The sequence below is a fragment of the Poecilia reticulata genome, chromosome 1, assembly GCF_904066995.2.
Source record: "Poecilia reticulata chromosome 1, P_reticulata-male-v2, whole genome shotgun sequence".
NCBI classification, from domain to species: Eukaryota; Metazoa; Chordata; class Actinopteri; order Cyprinodontiformes; family Poeciliidae; genus Poecilia; species Poecilia reticulata.
The window spans coordinates 15,477,120-15,499,300 of record NC_088830.1 but is presented as its reverse complement, the minus strand read 5'-3'; the positions used below and the strand labels follow the sequence as shown (position 1 = coordinate 15,499,300).

At 38.6% G+C, this 22,181-nt stretch overlaps 1 long non-coding RNA gene across 2 annotated transcripts in view; it reads right to left on the bottom strand.

Annotated features, from left to right (window-relative positions):
* The window catches only part of LOC145551680 (uncharacterized), a 128,731-nt gene that overhangs the window by 77,624 nt on the left and 28,926 nt on the right, over positions 1-22,181 (bottom strand). For both annotated transcript variants that reach the window (XR_014087579.1, XR_014087580.1), the window contains exons 2-3: positions 2,674-2,786; positions 1,163-1,310 (exon numbers count right to left, since the gene is read on the bottom strand). This is a non-coding gene — a long non-coding RNA (uncharacterized LOC145551680). The remainder of the gene's footprint in view (positions 1-1,162; positions 1,311-2,673; positions 2,787-22,181) is intronic.

The following is a 22,181-nucleotide window of genomic DNA, read 5'->3' as shown; positions in this document are numbered from 1 at the left end:
ACTGCTTCTGAGGAACATCATGTGGGTCCACTCTTCTCCAAAGGCAATTTAGAATGGAATCCGCCACAATAACTTTAAGACTTTTTGGGATTTTGCAAATTCAGCTGCTCGATATGTTTAAATAAGCAATAAATATTTTTGCTAGCCATCTCTTTCATACCGGTACGTCGGCATGCTTGTCAAGCTAATAATTACTCACCATAACAGCTTGACAGAAAACTCGCTGAACTCAGACTTCAATGATAAACAGTAATTGATAAATTATAATACATATGAAAAAGTCCACTCATGTAAATAAGTATAAATCACTACATAAATGAATATATAGTGTATATAATATATAACCGATTACAAATCAGACTGAAGACAGAATATAGATGCTTTGGCATAAGGAATTAAATTTGCAGCTAAATTAATTTTCATTTTCATCGTTTTTAGTTTTAGTTTTTAATTGTGTTGAGCCTTTGCTGGTCCTAACAATGGGAGGGACAAAAATGACTGAACTATAAGCAAAGCATAAAAGAAACTAGCAAAAACTATAAATCCCAGAACACACTGTATTAACCCATTTTCATGTGCACCCAGAATCTCAGTGATGTCATAGAGCGGGGGGGCCTCAAATCTAGGCCTTGAGTGCCGGTGTCTTGCAACTTTTAGTTTTGCCCCCTGGTTCAACATGTCTCAATCAAATGGCCGAGTTACCTCCTCAGTGCAGTCAAGTTCTTCATAGTTTTGATAATGACCTGATTAATTCTGACCCAGGTGTGTTGAAGCAGAGACATCTAAAACCTGCAGAATATCGGCCCTCGAGGCTTAGATATGAGGATTGCCATCACAGAGCAGCAAAACTTGGCGAGCAACAGAGTTGTTTCTCATTGCTTGCAACTCTCCATTGGGGAGGACATGCACATGAATGACTTTAAGGCCAAGTAAAAGACTGCATTTTGGAAGAAAGCTTGGATTCACACTATTGTACAATCTTCTATTTGTGTACCCAATGTACTGTACTCAGCCGAAAATAAGACTAGTCATCTGAGCTTTAGCATAAAAAGAATCTGATTAAAAGCTTTTCCAGGAACAGATGGGTTATGACTAATTATGTTGAACAATTTTTTTTGCCACTACCTGAAGAAAACTGCATTGAAACCACAGCTCCACCCACCTGATGCCGTCAGCAGTCCAAGCAGACACTTGCCCAGCTTGTGTCAAAGAACCCACCAAGTCGTCTTTGCTCATCAGTCCTGCAGAACTCACAGACCCATCAGATGAGCTCATCTGCTCATTATAATTGGTCATAATGACTGCTGTGTCTGGAAAGAGAAAATGGTGAAGAATAAATTGACAATTTTCAAATTGTTTATTTCGTTGTATTTTGCTTTGTGTTGCTGTAGTGTTTTGTAACTAAAAGGGCACTGAATGTGATGTTTTGTAAGACTGATTGCAACGTCAGCTTATTCTATTCCATCTGGGTCTTTTTTCTTGCTCCTCACCAACCTGCTTTACATGTATGTTTAATTCCTGTAAATGTGCTAAATTGTGTCACCGTGATTCCAGCTGCTGATGCAAATGCTACACCTCAGAACTCTGCTGATTCAACAATGGTTCCCGCCATTAGTTATGATGTGTTTACTGCACAAGTTCTTTTGATGTGGTGGTCAACCATAGCATGCCGACAATGCTCATATTTATATTAATGGTACTTACATTGGCAGTGACTTTTTGTTTTACAAAAAGTAAAAAATGACTGCAAAAGATTTGCAGTAATTTTTCACAATCAACAATAATAGCGAGCCTGTTTTAGGTGGATTAGAAGAGATCCAGACTCTTGGCTGGATAATCCCACTGAACTCGCCCACTTTTCTTGCATAGGTCGTCCTTGTTACAAAAGTAATCACCTTATTCATTTTTGTACTGTAACTGAGAGGCCACTAGTTCATTCCATATAGTCTAATTGAAATGACCTTTTTCCCTTTAAAGCAATTTGTTTGTTCTGTTACAGCCACAGGCTTCGAGGAAGGGTGGTAAGATTCTTCGTCCGTTTTGAGTGTGATTACAAAGGTTTATTATGTTAGAAAAGATCCAAAATTTAATTTGCCCTTTAAACTGATGAGGACGGTTTGTTAGGCTGTGCAATGAGAACATTTGATCACCATGCAGTTTATCAGTATAAGTAGGTATGATCTTTGGAAGAGAGACAAACAAGTCTTAGGGAGTTGCAACTGATGGCACAGAGTAATTTGGCACAGAGTGTCCCTGCCTAAAAGTCCACGAGGGAGAGAAAAGACCTGCATGAAAGGTTGACACCGCTGTTATGAGTGTGTGTGCCTTGCACTTTGTGTGTATATGTCAGAGTAAATGTAGGAGAAAGGATGAGATTGGTCTTGATTACAGCTGATAGGTTTATTTGAGGAAGGTCAGGAAGATTTGGGAGAAGACCAAGACACCAGTAGCTGATGGGGATGATAGAAGAGTTACGGCACTGTTAATAAAACGTGCATTTCTGTGTGACAAAATCAAATGGTCATGAGCATTAAAAAAAAAAAAAAACTGTTTTATCCGAATCACAATGCAAATTATGAAAAAGTAACTAAAACAAAGTGAAGACAGTGTTTCAGCATCAATTCTCTTCTGCACTGGTGTTCTCCTTTCACGGGTCTTTGAGACTGAACATACCCACAAGTGTCGAGTTGTCACAAAGAGTCTGTTTGACAGCAGCGTAAGCCCCCCACGGCTCATCAGAAGTGTCAATCCAGAGATGCTGTATGCCATGGCAGTGAATGATAGATCTGAAGGTCAAAAAATAGACAAATGAATGACAGTTTAGTGGAGAGATATGCAGATTTAAGAATTATAACTGGGTGTCAGCCACGGTTGGTTACAAATAAAAATCCTTTCAGGATGTAATTGGCAGATATCTTATTATTCGCTTTTTTTTTTTTTTTTTTTGCCATTTCTTGTCAGAAAATTATACTGCATCTTATGTCTTTGCAGTCAAAAAGCACCCTGAGCAACTCCCGACGTGTGGTTCTCTTGTGTCCCTGCTTCTCCCCACCAGCTCCTGAGTGGAAGAATCTCTTCATCCTCATCATATTATTATCCCTCCATAGCCTGATGAACAAGCACCGATGACGGTGTGTATTTGATTATTGCCGCTGTTGCCCTCCAGGCACTCTGTGTTTGATTACACCTGCCTTGGAGGTTGCTCTTTTTCTGATTACACTTGCTGTTATTTCCTCCTTGTAATCACACCCATGAATAAAGCTCTTGTGTGTGTTTTTTTTTGGCTGGGACTTGAAATGAGGGCCTTATCTATGTGTAAACATCTCTGTTTTTGGTGTTTTGTTCAGTGGGTAAAAGGTGATTACTGATAGCTCTGAGGCTTGTTTGGGTATGATTGCTTTTGCCTGGCAGGCTAGCGTTTAGAATAATTTGTGCCCTCAACAACCAGTGTTTATTTTTGTCAACATTCCAATTACATCAGACCAATCAGTGTGGTCACAGCCCAGTCTTCTCATCCCCACATATCAGCTGTGTCAACATCCTCTGTCATCTCGGGTTGTCACAGCGATTGTAACTCTATCACTCAATCTTTTTATTTGCTAATTGCATTTGCATCCAACTTCAGGAAACAACAAACACGGCCCTTGTCCCCACTTCATTTTTTTGCAACAGATATATTCAGTGAATATTGTCTAAATCCCATAATCCGTGTGACAAATTGGGTAAAAAGTCCATGAACCATGTATTTTGAGGGAGTCTGTCACCATGGTGGGATAATCAACAACTTTAGAACAGCACCTCAAAGCCAATTCATTTTTGTCATTCTTTCTAGTAAGTAATAAAGTGCTTTCTTCTTTGATTGGAAGAGACAAATCTTATTTGATATATATATATATATATATATTTTTTTTTTTTTGTCTGAGAAATAAATGAGGAGGGCCCCCACATTTGGTCTAACTTAAAGCTAAAATTACACGTAGGCATGTTACATCGAGTGCATGTGCCAAAAGCATCATTTCTCATCTTTTTTGAAAGGATATTTGCCTTGTTTAGACCTAAACATTTAGTTTGGTGTAGATTATTAAAGCTTTTGATTGTTGCAGTTTCATTGCTTGAAAATAATTTAGAGCTGTAAACATTTTGTGCATGAAATATTGTGCTGACTTTCATTTAAGATTTAAGTTGACTTACAGACCTCTTAAGGTCCTACGGCTCACCAGTGGAAAAATAACACCGCTTTTTTTGAATGATTATTGAAAAATCGATCTATGATTAGAGTTTGATATTAAGTTAAATGTAATGTCAGAGGAATTGATGCAGTGTAGCTTCAATTGTCCACATCACAATTTGTGTCGCCAGCTTCCCATCTCCAAAATGAGCACACGGATGGGATAGAAAAGAACGTGCATTCTCCTGTTAAGTTTTTTTTTTTTTATAGATTACAACCTTTGAGTAGAAAGTGACTTACGCCAATTTCAAGCCCTGTTTGTACGGATGCCATGCTTATAAATGAGAACCCAGGTTTAGCTGCCCAACCAAGTTCACCTTTAGGATGGTAAAGTCTCCAAAAGTAATAATAGATGGTCCCATAAATGTCATGATGGGACCATCATTCCATTACATTATGACTTGCTGCTACATTTTTTTTAAGATGACCCATCAAATGAAAATATTGGATTCATTAAAAGTACTCCCACTTCCCAATCTGAATTTATTGATTTTCAAATTATAGCACTGTTCAGAGAAAGAAGCTAAAGGTTGAATTAGGGGATTAAGAAGGCTTGACATAATCCTGCCAAAGCAGGGATAAGGCCAAAACACAGGTTAACCGTTAAAAAGCAGGGATGAGAAGGCTAGGAAAAATTGCTGCAAACACAGAGAGAAAGCAAATAAAATATAGCATCTCTTAGCATAAGAAGCAATAGATTAGTGTAGAACAACAGAGAAAATGCTAGGTATTGTTTTAATCCCGTCTGTGGGAGTCCTCTAATCCCTTGTTGTGAGCATCACAGAAACACATTGGTGTTTTTGTCTTTTGTTCCATGAGGTAATCCCTGGCCTGCCTGCCCTCCAGTCCGGGGTGGTATGTCTATGCAACAGTAATGCAGCCTAAAGATATAACAGTCAACAGGTGCTGCCAACTGTTTTACTGTGCAGCTTGTAAAACCACTGAGCAAAAATAAAATTAAAAAAAAGTAACAGGGAATTTTGATTTGTCCCGTCTTTTATTCTATTGGTTGGGTTCAAAGTTTCCAGGACAAAGAAATGCAGTTCTGACAGAAAAGCATGTAGTGGGAAGAGCTTATCAGGGCTCAATTTAATTGGATAAGAGGTTTTGAGTACAAGCCCAGTCACCCAGATGCCGTTAACCCATTTCCTCCAGGTAGATGACCCAGGTAGAAACGGGGACAAAGCGCTGAAGAGCAGATTTTCCTCTTCACTCACCCACATATAAGTATTTGTGAATGTTTGTCAAATTACCCCTTCGTCATTTCACACGTTGGCAGTTTTAGTTGCTTTGTGTCACCTTTCTTGACCATGCATCAGTGTTGGTGATCTCCCCACAGCCTGCTGTAAGGAAATCTAGTGACGTTGACGTGAGGTCAATAAATAATAGATATTAGCAGTTTGTTCAGACCTAGTTTGATCTGATATGTCATATTTTATAAAAGTCACCCGAATCAGTGAATGGTATCACCAGTAATGGAAATAGGTGAAAAGGAAAATATTTCAAAAATTGTATGCAGTTAATGTGTATGTTGTGCGCCTGCGACCATAAAGTACTAAGTATAGATAAATATCTAAAATATTATTTTGTTATCTTTTGAAAAAGAATCAATATTTTCAAGTCTAACACATGGACATTTGGGCTCAAATTGGGCTTTGCTTTTGGAATGAGTTATTTTCTTTGGCTCAGATTTTCTAATTCACACAAAGTGCTCAGGAGGATTACATTAATCTTTGACAGAAAACTCATCCCAAAATGTATCTGAACTAAAATAAAAGAATATTAGATGCTACTTTTTGCTCCAGGAAAGGGTATATGTTACAAATGTTTTAAGGTGTAGCTCTAGCTTCTATTCTATTCTATTCTCTCAACTTAAAAAAAAAAAAAAAAAACTGACAGAAAAGGATATCAATCAAAGATCTCACACGTAAAGTTTTTTTTTTTTGTTTTTCCTTTTGCAAATGTTCTTTTTTTCCTATCCAACCAATTTACCATATTAAAACCAAGTTTGAAAGGTGTTAATTTGTCACAAAGTCATATATCGAAAGAAAGCGATGCAAGTCTTCTTTTGCTAAAAAGCCTCTTAACCAGGGTTTTCAAACCGGAAAAGATGAACTACTCCAAGCCCGGCACGACCTTGAAAAAGCAGAAGAAATTGAATGGATGAGCAGTTTGTTGTGATTTCAAAATATTTCTTTTATTTGTACAAAATAACAGCTCAGTTTTATCTGGAACAATAATCAGCACTTTCGGTACATTCTGCAGGTATTATCCTTAGAGTATTTTACAAATTACACCATGCTAAATTAGTTTCCTATTGGGGGAAGGAAAAACACTAAGAAAATACCAATATGCCACCTCAGTGTCAGATGTTCATGTCACAGCACAACTGAGTAGAAAGTGCATCTATTTTACCTCCCCTGAAAAGCAGTGTGTTGCCTGGTGGCTTAAAGTGATGATGTCAGTGGGCCATAGTGGTTTATGAGATTAAGTCCCAAGAGGAAGTCATAGGCTTTTTAAACCTAGGACAAACAGCCTCTTAATTTAATTGAGGGTGCAACTGGGCACAAAAGTAATGATTGCCTTGATCATAAAAGGCAAGGAGGCATTGTGTACCTCAGTGTTGTTAATAGCAACAGCAAGAGCCAGAATGGTTATGAGTAGATCCAATCAAACTGCGAGTTGAGAGTGGGCAATGACACTCACTAAAGATAGCTCCCTTTTTTGCATTTTTAAAATCATGAATGGTTATGTTTAAAAGTTAGACGAATCAATATTTAAGACACTTGTCACAGGGAAACATCAAAGAACTCTCCTGACAGCTATTTGTGGCTTCTTCTCTGTGCCTCAGCATAAAAGAACAGTGATTCTAGCATAAAGTGCAACCTTCCAACATGGAATCAGTCTATAGTGACATGGACACCCACACACTTTACAGATCTGTCTATAAACTCCCCAAGCAGCTCAAATCAATTGAAGCCTTAAAGGGGAATGGTACTGTGAATATTTCTGCCTTGACAGAGCAAAGCTTCAAAGACTTTCCAAAAGAACTTTGGGACTTGACTGAAGATCATTCCATCACAAAAATCCATAATCATCAATTGGTACATTCACTTTTTGAAATCAAAGTTTTTTTTTTTCCTCGATGCCATATCGGATGTTTCAGGAAAAATAAATAAAAAAATTCCTCTATGGATAAAACGGTTCAATAAAAACTAATATAAAAATGCATTTTTGGATAAAGCTTCTGACTGTTCTTAGGGTGAGATTAACATAATTTCACAGCGGGATTTACACAGGCTAAGACTTCAAATCTGTTCTAAAATCCCAGATGAAGAGAAGCATTATGCATTATGTTTGTTTCTTGCTCTCTTATTTTCTTTTTAAAATGCATCAAATAGCTGTTTTGACAACATAAAACTGACAAGAGAACATCACATTCATGTGTAGCGTAAGAGGGATCGATATGTTGTCAATCTGGGTTTTGACAGCTCTGTTTTCCTCTTAGAAGCTGGAAGAACTGGAGTCTGTGGAATGGCATTTGACAATGCAATTTTTGGACTTTAAGGTTATATGTGCATTGGTACCAGGGAGTATGATTAAGTCATGACATTAACTAAATAGTGGGTCTCACAATACTGATTCAATACTAAATTTGAGGGATGTTGGCACTAAGGTTTGACAAAACTAAGGTTCAGCTGTTTTCATATGTGGCACACTAGTTTTTGAAGTCTCTTTCAGAGGAGCCACCTGAAATAAATAGAAAAAGCTGTCTTCAAATAGAAACCCATAAATACATAAATACATCGTTTTCTTTTTTTTTTGCAGAGTTCTTCTAAAAAATGTCACTACCAAGTTAATGCCTGAAAGCTTTTAAACAGAAAAAAAGTTGAGCTTTTAACTGTACAGATGTTTGGATGACATTATTCAATAAAAAGTGCTATGAGGGGGGCGCTGTGGTGGCGCAGGGGCAAAGCATGACCCACGCACTGAGACCCTGGTCCTTGTGGCGGTGGTCACAGGCTCAATTCCCAGCCTGGTGACACTCGCCACATCCCCTCCACCTCTCTCATTACCCACCCTCCTGTCGAACTACCTTCAAATGAAGGTCACTAGAGCCAACGAAATCTTTAGGAAAAAAAGTACTTTGAGGTAAATTCACAAATGTAGTAAGCTGCTAATGGTTGCCTGTCCTACAAAGCCCTACAGTACCAAAGAAAGGAAAAATGTATGTGCTATCAAAGAACCATTTACAACTCTGTGCTCTGCTCAGTAAGGATGTAAATGTCATGACTCATCGGTTTTCTGTCTCCTGCCATGTCTCATGCTGCTCTCCTCCTAACAACCCCTCCCACTCCTGTTAATTACTCATTGCTCTCACCTGTGGTTCTGCCTATTTAAGCACCTGCTCACTCTGTATGAGATTATCTGTTATGTTTTTACAAATGAAGACTGAAAAAGTGTGGCATGCATTTTTGTTCGGCCCTTTGTGTGGATCCACGGTTTTGAGAATGATTTTTAAAACCAACTCTTTTGAGCTTCATATAATGTCAATGTTTTTGCTTTGATTCATTCATGCATGTTTGAGAAATCCTTTAGTGTCCCATAGCATCCATTCGGGGGTGCCTAAATGCCTGTTCTCATCAAGCTCTGCCTCCTCAGGTGCAGTCTCCAAGCTGAGCCGAATGTGGTACTGAGTGACGTAAAGCGTGACGAAAAGCCGTATCGCTATGAGGATTCAACTGCTTAGGAACCATTAGGCATAACGATGTCAGCACTAAAATAATTTTAGGCAAAAGAATAAAAAACTAAAAACAGAAAATGTCAAAATTCACAAAGAAAATTACGGAGCCCTAAGTAACCTATTTAAACTTTGGCAAAAGTAATAATTTGGGGCTAGTAGGGGCCTCTTAGCTGCTCAACAAAAATGCACACCACACTTTTCCAGATTTTATTTGTAAAAGCATTTTGAGCATCTTTTCTTCTTCCCACTTCACAATTATGCACTACGTTGTGTTACATTATCACATATCTCAGACAGCTGAGTGTTTCAATTTTTAATGTTGTTCTCACTAATCAAAGAGACAAAACTGTGATTTCAGTGATCTATTGCCATACTCACCTCCCCTTCCTCCGCCTCACCCTGACCCCCTCCTTTTTCCCTAACACACACTTAAAATAAACTGCTTTACTGCACCACTAACTCTGAATTTCCTCCAATACTTTATGAAACACCATTGTTTGCATAGTCTACAGAAGCTGTTTGACCACAACACAATTTAAACCTTGGGGATTTTGACCACGCTTCTTAATGCTCATGATTTATTTAACCATCTGATCATACACAGTATAACTAGCTCCTGGTCCAATAATAAGGTGAACCCTTGTACACTCACCATCTGCCTTTGTATCTGTAACAATACAGTACTGAATGCTCTTTTGTTTCTTATAAAGGCTAAGGCTGATGTACTGTACAGCCACTGTATACATGTCCATCCAGTGGTAAATGATCTATATTGTTCGCATTGACCTGTTAAGGTTGTTGTAGGTATCCCTATTTTTATGATTGTCATTTGGAAATATTGCACCAACAAGAAATAATTGCACCAAAACACCAAAAATCTGACTTTTTTATTTTAATAAAAAAATAAATTAATTAATTAATGGTTGTTGAAATGGTGAAACTGTGTTGTCTTCTGTGTGTGTCATATGAACTACTTCTCAGTGCAACACACATTGTAAAAGGGTTAATGGAGGAATATTGTTGTGGTGACGCATTGGAAATAGCAGGAGGTCCTTAAAGAGACAGAGGCCTGATGTTAACATCCAATTTCTGTGAAGTCATCTTTACTTGATTGTGCTTCCATAGGCGGAGTGGCGCCCCGCCTACGGAATGAGCTACCTTGCACCATTCCATCTCTACATTGCATAGACACTTTCAGGAAACAACTTAAGACCCACTTTTTTAATCTTGCTTTTTAGTGTACTACTGTGTTTTATTGTTTGTATGTTGTTTTTAATTTGTTTTATTTTTTACACTTTGTGCAGCACTTTGTGATCCTGGTCTGTGAAAAGTGCTATAGAAATAAAGCTTACTTACTTACTTTAAAATGGCACTACGTGCCTTGAAAATACATAATACTGTCCCTTAACGCACAGCTTTGTGAATCTCCCCCACTCTTAATTTGGCTTTGCTTTACAATCATCTCAAGGTTCCCATTAATTTGTGCATTTTTCAATCACACTTGTTCCTTCAACTGGGCTTTCCATTAAGTTTACATTCAATTCATAGAGATGCACCTGAGGAACCCCAAAATCTCAAATAACTATTAAGTATATATTTTTTTCTTAAATAAACAAAATCATTTTTTTTCAAATCTGCTTTTTGTATTTTCAGGTTATGTTTGTTTAGTAATGAACTGGCACAATGTTAAACACTGAGGTGTGACAAAAACACCAGAAGAAATTTAACTGTCATCATTTTTCCATTGCTCTGTATAAATTGTCAATTGAGTCAGAGTCCCAGAAAAAAAAAATACTAAAATAAATATATAAATAAAATAATAGACTTATAGGACCTTTTGGTACATCTCCACAAAGAAATATTGCTGTGGTTTTTTGATATTTACTGGGATTTTTAAATAGATTGCCAGGAGAGTAAACTATACATCTGATTGTTGTAACATTTAGAAATGTATAATTTGAACTTTAGATCATTTTTAATTGGACATGGACACAAAAAAGTTCCTTAAGATTTCATTTACCACATGTAAAAGAGAGCTAACTTTCTAACGTCTTCATAATTTCCATTTCATAAACATATTTTTGCTAGCCCATGACATCCACGCTGCTTCTTTTTCTTGGAATTATGCACAAAAGGTAAATCAACTGAATCTATGCTCATCAAAATGTATCATTTGAAAATGTTATTTCACTTAAAAGTTTCTTTGTGCTCTGTGTAATGCAAATTTGCAGATTTCAAATAGGAAAACGAGGGCATTGCGTGCGCAAAACACTGCGTGAGTCACATTGGACTGTCATCCGTTTGATCAGAGCCGCCCTCAGATTTCCTACATTTTTAAATGTGATCTTCAGTAGATGAATTTATCTGCAAAGGTCGGGGTTATACGTGTGCGGCTGTCTGAAGCCCACTCAGGCTTCCCAATGTGGACTGCGAAGGTCTCTCTTGTTTTCCCCGGTGATGTTGATTGGGAAACAGCTCCAGGCAACCTTCAGGCTGTGACTCTAACTCTAGGCTCCGACTCGGGCTCTTTTATCTTGTTTTAATATTTGAAAGTAAAAGCACATGGAGCATCCAAATGTTTATGCATGCATCTTTGTTTACACATGTGACTGCGTATGTTCTGGTCACTGACTGCACTACAAAGGTGGACACATAGCCCCCAGGTATGAAAACCAAAGCCAGTGCAGATATACCTTATGCCTCACAGCAGGGCACAACTTCATTGTTTACAAAGCAGAAGTCAGAATATAAAGCAGTCTGGGAGAGTTTGCCTTCAGAGCAGAAATGTTACCATATAAAACATTTCCCTCATTAGTTTATAGTCTAGGTCTTTAGTTTAAGAGCTTTGGTTTTGCTTTACCAGTCATGTAAAAATACCTATTACCAACTAGGTGTTTCCATTTTATTCGATACATACAGTCATTCAATAAATTAGAAAATTGCATAGTTCATGTATTTCAAGGACTTTATTTTGTGAAATACATCAAGATTAATAACACACAGGCTGATGTTCAACTTTTTTTTTGTTGATTATGATTTTCCACTTACACCTACCGGAAACAAAATATTTAAGATTAGAATATTGCATAAGACCAATAAAAAATGATTATGCTCAATCCCTTCTCAATAGATGTTAACCTGACAAATAACCCACATTGAAATGTATATTCTAGTTTATTTAAAGGGGCAGTATTATGTAAAATTGACTTTTGAGCTTCACATCATGTCATAATGTTATTTCCTCATCAAAAAGTGTTGCAGTGGGTCTTTCATGCATGTTTGAACAATTCTTAAAAAGGGGCAGGCCTCCATTTCAGCTGGAAGATGTGAATAGGTGTCGCTTTATTGCATAAATTTAAATGGATACTTTTGGCTGCAACCAAGCCTATACAAGAACAAAACAAATCAAACTCAGGCTGCACACACACACACACACACACACACACACACACACACACACACACACACACACACACACACACACCTCCAACAACCAGCTTAGCTTTCACTCCTCTCACAAGTGGCTCTAGTTAACTTTGTAAGAGCTGCAGGAATCCACATTTATACCAGAACAATCAATTGACAGAACAAATCGTTATCATCCACTTTACAAGATGCCTTTTATGAACAATTGGTAAGTGTTACGACCAGCGTCATAAGGTTAATTATACTAACATGAGTGTGCAGGTACCCGTCCCTGATTGGCTTTCCAGAAGATGACGGAAACGTCTAATTGGCTGCTTCTCGGAGGTGACAAATATAAAGGCTGCTGAAGCGGACTTCCTCCATCCTCTACTCATCTCCACCGGCCACACCCCTTTCCTTTATTCACCTGTGTTAGAGTTCTGGAGTGTAGGAGTGAGCTGCCATATATGTTTCCTCAGTTTTCTAGTGTTTTTCTTAGTTAGGAAGGTAAGTTTTTGTCCTTTGGTTTATTTACTTTCGATTAGGTAAGTTTCTGTTACTATTTAGGTAGTTTCCTTTTGTTTGTCGTTTTCTGCGATAGCTCACTCTGAAGCCAAATACTCCATTTGTAACAGCTTTATCAAAAATACATCTTTTTAAAATAAATAATAATCAACTTTGTGTGTGTCGGTTGTTGAGATCAGAGGAGGATGGATCCTTCATGTTGCGACCTGGCCACCCCTAGACTGGTCGTAACATGAATGAAACTGGAACAGCTTCTGCTGGAACACTTTTCCGCCAGCCAAACCATTACAAAGAATAAAGGAAACTCCTTCAATTGGTAACCAAACTCACGGCTACTTTAACGCGTCCCGAAACTAATGGTGATCCCAAGTGCACCTTACACAAAGGCTGTGGTTTATTCCCCCCACACACAAAAACACAAGATATTTAGATAGGCACCACAAATTCTAACAAACGAAAAAAAGAGTAATAAGCATCTGTACCTCTACGGATTGCGATGGGAACTTTATCAGTTTCCTCACCTGTCAAAGAAACAAAATCCTGCAAAATAAATGGCAAAAACTGCGGAACATCAATTTTAGTTTTTTTTTTTTTGTTAGATGTCTCCATGAACATTCGGCTGGAAAGCTTACGTTATTAATGCTCACCCGCAGGAGTTTTCATGCTTTTAGCATCTTTTTCCTTTAAGACTGGGCACGCAGCAATTAAATGTCCAGGTGTGTGGCAGTAAAAGCAATCACGATTGTTTGCTTTTAAGTTAACTGATGGCACATTTCGACTCACTGATCTTGATACATTTTTTCGTTCGGATAAATTTTCCTTAAACCAATTCTGTGAAAAAAACACAATTTTGAGAGTCAAAATAAATTTGTCAGCCAAAAGTGACGCTTTCTGTTCATTTAGATAAGTCACAATCCATTCAGGTAGACACTTTTTAAACTTTTACAACAAAATAAGTGATTTTAAATTGATAGTTTTAACTTGACACGAACACCACCATTTTTCAAACAAAACGTTCTTCTCTCGCGCAAACTCAGCAAATGTCTGATTAGCAGTTTTATTAAGATATCTGAATTTTTGACGGTATGCTTCCGGAAGAAGTTCATAAGTTTGCAACACAGTTTTCTTAAGAATATCATAATCTAAACTCTGCTCAACAGACAAGCTGAACACACTTCTTGAGCCTTTCCAACAAATTTACACTGCACCAAAAGAGACCAGAATTCCTTTGGCCAGCTCAAGGCAGCGGCTATGCGCTCAAATGCGCCAAAATAAGAGTCGACCTCAGACTCATGAAATTGCTGGACCAATGTGATGTGCTTACTGATGTCAAAAGTTACAGAAACAGAAGAATCTGTGCTTGGTGGTTTTGGTGAAGCTGCAGGTGCACTGTTTTGGAGCTCAAGAGCTCTGATTTGAAGATGCATGGCTTCCACTTCCAGCTCCTTGTTGCGGTTCTCCACCTCCCTTATATGGAGTATGAGATGCAGATCCTCAGACAACATACCTTCAAGAGGTTTAGAGTCTTCGTTGAACTCTGAGACTGCAGCAGGCACATCAGCCAATGTCCCGTCAACAACCGCTCCAAGTGCGGCGTCTCAGACTTCCTTCACTGCAGCCGTTTGCAACACACCTTTCTCCACCAGTTTTTCACACAGCGTTTCCTTCAGTTTTGATCACTGTAAGACACCTCAACATCATAATGGTCAGCCACAATAAGCAGATCCGCTTTCTTACATTTGTCCAATTTTACCCAAGAAGGGGAACGTACAAAGTCATCAAGGGAAAATCCTTTCTCCATAATTCCCCCGTGCACAAAATAAAACTGCCAATCAGAAAAATAAACACTTACCAAACAATGAGAGAAGACACAGAACAAAACCCTAATTCAGGATTGGGAGTAGTTTGAACGGGCGAGCCCCCAATTCATGTTACGACCAGTCTAGGGGTGGCCAGGTCGCAACATGAAGGATCCATCCTCCTCTGATCTCAACAACCGACACACACAAAGTTAATTATTATTTATTTTAAAAAGATGTATTTTTGATAAAGCTGTTACAAATGGAGTATTTAGCTTCCGAGTGAGCTATCGCCGAAAACAACAAACAAAAGGAAACTACCTAAATAGTAACAGAAACTTACCTAATCGAAAGTAAATAAACCAAAGGACAAAAACTTACCTTCCTAACTAAGAAAAACACGAGAAAACTGAGGAAACATAAACGGCAGCTCACTCCTACACTCCAGAACTCTAACACAGGTGAACAAAGGAAAGGGGTGTGGCCGGTGGAGATGAGTAGAGGATGGACCACAGGAAGTCCGCTTCAGTAGCCTTTATATTTGTCACCTCTGAGAAGCAGCCAATTAGACGTTTCCGTCGTCTTCTGGAAAGCCAATCAGGGACGGGTACCTGCACACTCATGTTAGTATAATTAACCTTACGACGCCGGTCGTAACAGTACGTTTATTGAAAACCATAAGAAATCCTGTTTGAGGTTATCCACAAGCCATGCAGGGGACACAACAGACGCATTGAAGAAGATGCTCTGTTCATATGAAACCAAAAGCAAACTTTTTTGCATGCAAACTGCATACATAAGATTGCATATTGCCCTGTTAGTATAATATCCATCTTCTTTGTGATACACGATGAATGCAATTTTTATGCTATGGGGATCATTTTCTTCATCAGGGATATGGAAGCTGATGAGCTTTGATAGAAAGATTGATGGAACTAAATATAAGGCAATATTCTACGATTTGTTAGATGATGCAGAAGACTTGATACTAGAGCAGAGATTCGCCTTCCAGCACTAACCATAGAACCAGAGCTACGACAAAATTTAAGATCAAAGCATATAGCTTTCTATATAACACAAATTAACATTTACCCCCAGCCTTTTAGCTGCAAAGTTTGCTAAACACAGTACGGTGTTTTTAAACACACGTCTTCACCATTGTCTTTTTTTTTTTATTCTATACATCCTCAAAGTAGGCTATACAGGTGGTTATAATTGCTTTGTCTGCACCTCAAAGCTTACAACATCAGGTCTTGTTAAAGTTGCAGTAGGTAACTTCTGCAAAAAAATATGTTTTTGTTAAAACTGTTAATGTGCCTGACAATGTTATATGAAACAGATAGTTGGTTAAAAAAAATAAATAAATCAAGCTCGTCTTGCGTCGTCCATGTGGTCCTACTGCCATACGCAGAAATGCATCATTCTTTGGTCAGAAACAACCAATCAGAGCAAGGAGGAGGGTTTTAGTAGCACTGTCAAACTCCCTTGTGTATGTCCTGCTCCCACCCTACACCTTGTTCTCTGTTATGCAACAACTTTTTCCCCACACTGGAAGCTCCCATGAATGTTCAGACTAGTAGTCATGGCCACAGTCGACAGCAAATAAACAGTTTTTTCTGTTGTTTCGCTGCCACTAACAGAGCTGCAGCATGTACATAGTCCCTATTGACAGTACTTAGCCATTTTTCCTGGTTCTGATTGGCTGTTTATGACATTAGCGGTGTATTTGTCCAGATGGCAGTAGGACGACAGGGAGGAAGCAAAAGTTGTTGTTTTTTTCCCCCCACAGATTATGTCTCATGTTATACTGTCACATTTTTTACCAATGTTAAAAGCACATTTTTATAAGTAACCTCCCACAGCTTTAAAGTGTCACTTTTAGAATTAAAGATTAACTACTGTGTTTTTTTTTCTGTGTACACAAAAGCTTTTTTTTAAAAGCAGACCATCTATATTTTGGTCTGTAGTAACTGGGTCAAACACCAGTGCCACTTTGTGATGTAATCAGGGCAAGTCAACCCATAAACAACTAAGGCTGAGTACAAAGAAGCAGAGGAGGTTGTGAGCGATTTCATTGAAGATTTGAGTGATTTATCTGCAGTTTTGGAGGAAGAAGCTATGAAGTGATGAAAAAGAGGAAGCAGGTTCTACTAAAGGACTGCAATCCCATTTATTGAGTCATATTGTTCAGGAAGCAATGATGACTCCTAACATTTCTGGGAAGAATGGGTCCAATGGTGAAAGTTTGAAGCTGGACATCTGTTGTCTCCAAATCACTGAATGGTAAGAAACAAATCTATGAACTTAATAGTTGTTCTTTTTTTATTCTGGTTTAATTCAAATAATCCAGTTTCTTTAAAGCAACTGGTTTAAGTCGATGAGTAACTTGAGAATGAGTCAAGGAGGAGAAAGTTGGCTCCACAAGACTACAATGCCAACCCAGACCCTCCACAAGCCAACAAAACGGAAAGAAAAAAATATCAGAATGCACAAATCTTTGAACAGATAAACGTTAAAAGACAAACAATAATGAGTCTATCAGGTAGGTGGAAATGGAAAGGAAATGTGGCCAGATAGTAAAAACAAAGGGAAGAAAGGAGGAGGACACAGCCCTTAGGTTAGTGTGGAGGAGGGCTAAATCGGAACGCAAGAGTCACTGCCAGGTGTTTGAACTTTAAAAAAGGCAGCATTTGAAGATGAAGCATAAAGGATAAAGGTTTGTTTGAGCCGATGGGGATTTGACGTCTCTGCCTCTGTATCTCACTCAGCTTGATTGAGCTTCTACCTGCAACTATAGTCACACACACAAGGTGCAAAGCAGGATGAGATGCCTTTAGTTGGAGGTCTACAGGTTGATTTTGAAGTATACTAAGCCTGTGAATAATATATAACTAAGCCAGCTGAAATAATGATTTGGCAATCGAGTCACTATGCAATCACCATCAAAACAAATTAGCTTCGCATTTGTTTCTTGTTAAATGAATTGCGAGCAAAGTGGTTTTAAGTGTACTGCTGGGTGTTGTAAAATCATTGTACAGCAGGTTAATCTGAGGTATATTAAAAAAAAAATATTTGAGTTATTTAGTTATTAATAGCTATGATTAGTTTCAAAGTGCATTGTGTGTGCTTTGCAGAACGTACAAATGAGTCAGTATATCAGTGCATTTATTTATTGGTTCATTCTGTTCTCTATAAATTTATGGAGGACTTTCAGACCTTCTCTGACACTGATGAAATTGTAAAAATGAGAGAAAAAACGTAATACTGAATCGATCTGAAAATTCTATAATTTTTTTTCCCCACTCAGTGTTTACCTTTGATGAGACGTCACAGCATCTCAGTGTGCAGACTTCAATTAGGTAGGAAGAGCTGTGGGAGTTTCGGGAAGTGCAAGAACTGTGTGAATACAGAGCGTGGCATAACAAGAGCACGTCTCAAACAATACTATTTATCTTTCAGAGAGCTTTCTATACACTCTGCGTGCACACACACAATATGCACGCAGACTCGCACGGAGATCTCAGGAGGGATGTAGCAAAAGCATTAGTGAGCTGTCTCTATTCACTTTCATCTCTTATCTCTTTTTAATAAGTCCTCCTTTCTGGGTTTTTTTTTCTTCTTCTTTTCATGCTGCGCTCACTTTCTCAGCTGTTATGTTACTAGTTCCAAGTGTTTTTGAAAAGGACTTCCAATCAATCAGTAAATGGTCGTGTGTAAAGGTATAAAGACCTTAGAACCGTGGATTACCATCGAGATGTGCAAGGACAGTGTATGCAGCTTTAACATGTGAATGTACAAACTAGTTCATGTCAAACCTTTGCTCTTGCATTATCTTCCCAGCCGCTCTTGTCCTGACTAACACAGCCAGCTACCTCATATCCATTAAGAGGTTCTCTGCAGCTTCATTCCGTCACAAGTTGTCAGAGTGCACTGAGTATGTGCGTGCGCTTACATCTGACCATGTGGGTCTCTTTCCTCAGCATAAGAATGAATGTGTGTTTAACTTTGTTTAAGTGTGGGTGTGTGTCCTTCAGACTGCTCATGCTTCATTTGTCTGCTGAATGAGACCAGAATATTTCGTTATTCACTTGAGGATCCTGACGAATTCTCTCTCTGCCAGTGCACTGCTTCAGTAAGCACTTTTAATGGTAAGCCGATATTGTGTGTGGCATGTGTGCACTGAATTTGCGCAGGCATATGGGTATGTTAAAGTAGATTTGTTCTGAAACTTTGGTGCTGCTTTTCTCTCTGCTTGTGTGTGTGTGTGTGTGTGTGTGTGTGTGTGTGTGTGTGTGTGTGTGTGTGTGTGTGTGCGTGAACAAGGACTTTTTGACTTACTTTGGTTGGTAGAAGTACATCACAGAGTTTAAGGTCAAAAGGGCCCAAGAGAGAAAGATGAGAAGGCTAAGCTAGAAATATTGAGAGAAAGTAAACTAATTCACCTTTTGCTCCCTTTATTTTTTTTCTTTCACTACTCTCCCTGCATGTTTCACACACTCTAATTTTCCTCCTTCATCTTGCCCTTCTCATTACCCCTGAAACTCATTTTCCCACTTTCTTTTTGACATACATGCACACATAGCCTACTCACATTTCCTTATCCAAGTTGTAAAGATCACACCTATAAATGCATAGGATCTTCTCTGGGGAAAAGCAGAGAGAGAGAGAGAGCCGGCTCCTCTCATCCTCGCCTTGATTTTCTAAACATCCACTTTTATGGCTCTTCCTTTCTTGTATTGCCGCTGCTGTCGCTGACTCTGGCTATGATGTTGTTGTAGTTGTGTTATTATGCCTAAATAGGATTCTTGCTGGGAAAATTGGCCCGAGTTCACCACCAGGATAAATGACCAAAAAGGCCTTATAATAGGCAGACATAATGGCCTGTGCATGTGTGTTTCCTTGACTGTTTGTATTTGCGAATATGTGTTCACCCTGTGCTTTGTATGTGTTCACTCATCTGTGTGTCTGTGTGCGCTTGATAATGATATCCATGAATTATGCATGCAGTGTGATGCTTTTCATTCAATTTCAGATCTTATTTTCCCCCCAAACAACATTACAAAGGCGGGTCTCTGGGCATTTGGCTGTAAATAAACTTGAACTAATAGACTTCAACTGTGGGCAGCACCCGTCTACAACACACTCACCAGGGAGCAAGCTTAGCAAACTAGCTACAGGCGCTGTGAGCAGGTCAGCTCTTATGCATTGCTCTCGACTTTTAGGGTACTAGTGAGGTTAAGGAAAGCAGATCCAACATAAGCCCTAGTGAGGCAATGTTGCTCCACAATATATAGAAAATAAATAAACGAGGGGAAAAAGGCAGAGCATAACCAGAAAGTTTATTTGCATAAATTAGCATGTTATATCAACACAGGTCTGCATGCCTTCAGCAGGAATTGATAATTAAATCAAAATAATTCATTTTATATGGGTTGATTGTGTCTTCCGGGTATCTCTGTAAACTTTCCATGCATGCAGGGCTGCAATTGTGTGCACAGGTGTGTGTCATAGTGTTCAAGTGGCATGAACTATCTTTTATGAATTGCAAGGGGAGTTGGAATGAGGAGATATGTTGCCATACATGACTGCCCATATTTCCCTTGTCTATGGTCTGTGACCTTGTCCTCTCTCATCACTTTACGCTTGTGACTGCACAGTGGCTCAGAGCACTACCCCTCCTCCTTCCATGTCTTTCCTTCTCTCTCTCGTTTTCCCTTTTCTTTCCTTCCGCTGGTTGTGCTCCATTGCTTAGTAATGCCTTAAAGCTCCCCCTTTTAGTACCCGGGGCACTCTATTCGTTAATTATAACATTTTAGGTGTGTAAGTTTTGACTTGCCATGCATGTATGCATATGATACATATGCATACATGTGTGTTTGCAGAGTTGAGAAAAGTCAAATGATTTTCCAGCAGATGCTCACCTAGGGCTTTGTTTGAAGCAACATGAATCATATTGTCATTACCATTGTCCTTTAGGACATTGTTGGCTATGTGGGACTGTGTTTATAATAATGGTGAGCAATGGAATCCCTTTGTCATTTCATATGTGAAAAAGTAGTTAAACTCTTTTTTTTTTTCTCAAATCAGAGGTTGCTTATAGGGGGATTTAAACTGGGCAGGGGTACAACTTATATTGCTTATGTGGATAAGAGGTAGAATAATGTACCTTTGGTTTAACTCAATACTGCTGTGGGAGTACTGAGTATTGGGTTGCTTTTGAGGACTATCTGGTTGTTATATACGCATGACAAGAAATATTTCTGCATTCTCAACATAAAGTTGAGCTTGTTCCCTCTGAGGGATCCCGCCATGACTGCCCCTTGTCACCAATTATTTTTATGGTGTACACAGACAGGAGAGAAAAGGGTCTGGCTTGGGAGCTTCAGGATTTCCATCTTGCCTTTTGCAGATGGTGTGGTTTCATCAACACCTGCATGCACTGGATGTCGGGGTTCTCAGCCGAAAAACTGTAGATTACTCCCTCCAGGACAGAGGTCCTAAACAGAGAAGCTAAATCATCTGGGCGTTTTGTTGCCAATTGAGTTTTATTGAATAGTAGGGGGCGGGAAAGACAGATTTGCACCTCATCTGTAGTAAAGCAGGTGCTTAACCATTATTTTCTGTGTTACCCAATAGTGAAGTTCTCAATTTATTGGTTTATCCACATTCTAACCCATACCTCAAGGATCATGACCAATAGAACACGCACATACTAGTTAAAATGATTTTCCTCTGTAGATTAGCCACCTTAGAAATGGGTGAGACAGAAAAGCAGGGTGAAGTAAGACTAGGGCAATTTTGTTATGCATTTTCCAGGCACATTGTGCTATGAACTTAATATGTTACCTTCAGGTATAAAAATGGCATTTTTATCAAACATGACTTAAAAGAAATCGGCGTCAAAAATGTCAATTTGATGCCTTGAATATGGACCTCTGTTTCTAAGAAGTTCCTGCTCTTTCCGACACTCTCCCTTCAATATGTCATCACAAAGTTTCTCCATTAAATCTTTAGCAATGTTTTTAGGAGCATTAAACTGATTAGTGCATTAGGATTAAGATCAAAATACTCTCAGTTCCATCAGGTGTTTGGTAATTAATGCTGCCACTAGTCTGGAGAAGCTGTGTTGGGATGGCACTAGGGAGGGGTGCTATGCGAGGTGGTAGCTTGTCTAGAAACTGCAGTTCCAAGGTGGAAAGCAAGACACTTGAAATGGCTGCCACAGGAGATTCAAGGATTTCTAATTTTTAAAAACCCCCAAGGACCACCAAAATGCAATGCAATGTATATAAAGCTTTGTTTTTGTTTTTTTTCCAAAACTGACTATCCTTTTACATTGTGTTATTAACTTGCAAGACAAGTCTGTTTCTTATTCTGTCCGAAAAAGTGTCTTAGTTCAAGAGAAATCATATCAAGTCTTCCAGAGATACAAATAAATTTGGGCTGCACTTTTGCTGTGGGTAAAATTAAGCTTGAACAC